Here is a 1711-nt window from a genome sequence, read left to right on the forward strand (position 1 = left end):
CCCCTCCAAATATAATGTCAATTTCTAAAGTTATTTTTCCTGATTCCCCAAATATTTACAAAATGACCACAGGTTAACATGTATCCTGATGCAACATTTTGAAATTTGTTTTCTGTGATTTTTTTTATTAATCATTAAGCATAAATATGATTTTATTACATTGGGATAGTTAATGAGGTTAAATTTAACTTCTGTTGTCCCAGTGAAAATATTTCAGTTGTTAAAAAGCTTTTTCGAGTATTGTATTAAAAATAGATATTGAGGCATGGCATGTCTTTCTTTGGAATAGGTGCTTTGCAGTAGATCTTGTGAAATCATTTCATATAACCTTCAGTATTATGTAACTTCTCAGATGTTGAAAAAAGATACTGAGGCAAGACATGATTTTCTTTGGAACAGGTGCTATGCAGATCTTGTGAAGTCATTTCATATACACTGCTTGATGCTAAGGCCTTAAAAACTCTTGGTGCTCAAATACTACAGCCGAATTAAGATGCATCAATGTATTACAGAGCTAGATGTTAATGAACTCAGTAACACACTTGCTTTAAATAGGAAAGAAAAAATTTAATATTGGCTCTTTTGTCACATGGTAGACTTATAGCAAGGTGAGTTGATCACCATATATGAATGTAATTTCAAAGCATTTAATTCTTGGTTTCCTAGTGATGAAGTAATTAGTTTTATGGTTCACTATAATTTTAAATCTTCATTTAAGATAATTTTCATCCATATAAATTGCATATTAAATACTAATGAAACAATGCACTATATAAGAATATTTCTTGGTATCAATTTCCAGGTAATAGTCATTAATCTCAAATCACGTTTTTCATTCCCCCTCTGAAGCCATCTTTGCCAGGACCAGAATTGGAGTTTCTCTCAAGAAATAGGCTTTTTTTTTGCCCCAGGCCAGGAAAGAGATGTTCTCTGCAATAGTTTAACCCCCTACCATTCAGATTACTCTATCATGTGCAATGTTTATTTATCTGCATTGTTTTGAATTTATTATACGTTATCTTGTAGCTTTGAGATTTTGATGATGTGATTGTTATTTTTAGAATGACATTGTGGTAGGTGTGAGAGGCCTGATCTGGTCAGTTTGAACAAAAGAGACTATTTAGGCCTGGTATGGCCAGTTTGAATACTAAAGGTTAAAATGCCCAAGACATGATGACATTGCTAAGTGAGAGCATATAACTATTTATAAATTTACAGGCCATTGTTGATATACTTTGTGCAGGTGTAATGCATTGACTCTTTCTAGCTTATGATTGTACCTTCAAGATGTCTACAGAGAACCTTTATGCAGTCTACCTCTGGCAAGTGGACTTCTGTTATTGACATGACGCTATTTTATAGAAAATCAACGGGTTAAATTTTTTTTTTATGTTTCTATTCTAGTTAAAAATAACATTCACGAAAAGACTAGCTTACAAAATACCTGTCAACGTTTGTAGTTAATGATATTGAGAATGCAATAATTTTAAAAAATAATTCTCAAACTTAAATTTATTAAACCTGCGTAGAAACCAGTTGTTACAGATAGTTAATATGAAAAATATATTCCAAGTTACATACATATACAGAAATAAACCTGCATAACAAGCAAAAATAAATTTTTATATCACATGGGCCAAATCAGTGTAATAAATGAAGAAAAAAAAATTAATAAAAAGGGGTGCAAAGATACCTTATGGAAGGTTATTAT

The sequence above is a fragment of the Octopus bimaculoides genome, chromosome 5 (genome assembly GCF_001194135.2).
Source record: "Octopus bimaculoides isolate UCB-OBI-ISO-001 chromosome 5, ASM119413v2, whole genome shotgun sequence".
NCBI classification, from domain to species: Eukaryota; Metazoa; Mollusca; class Cephalopoda; order Octopoda; family Octopodidae; genus Octopus; species Octopus bimaculoides.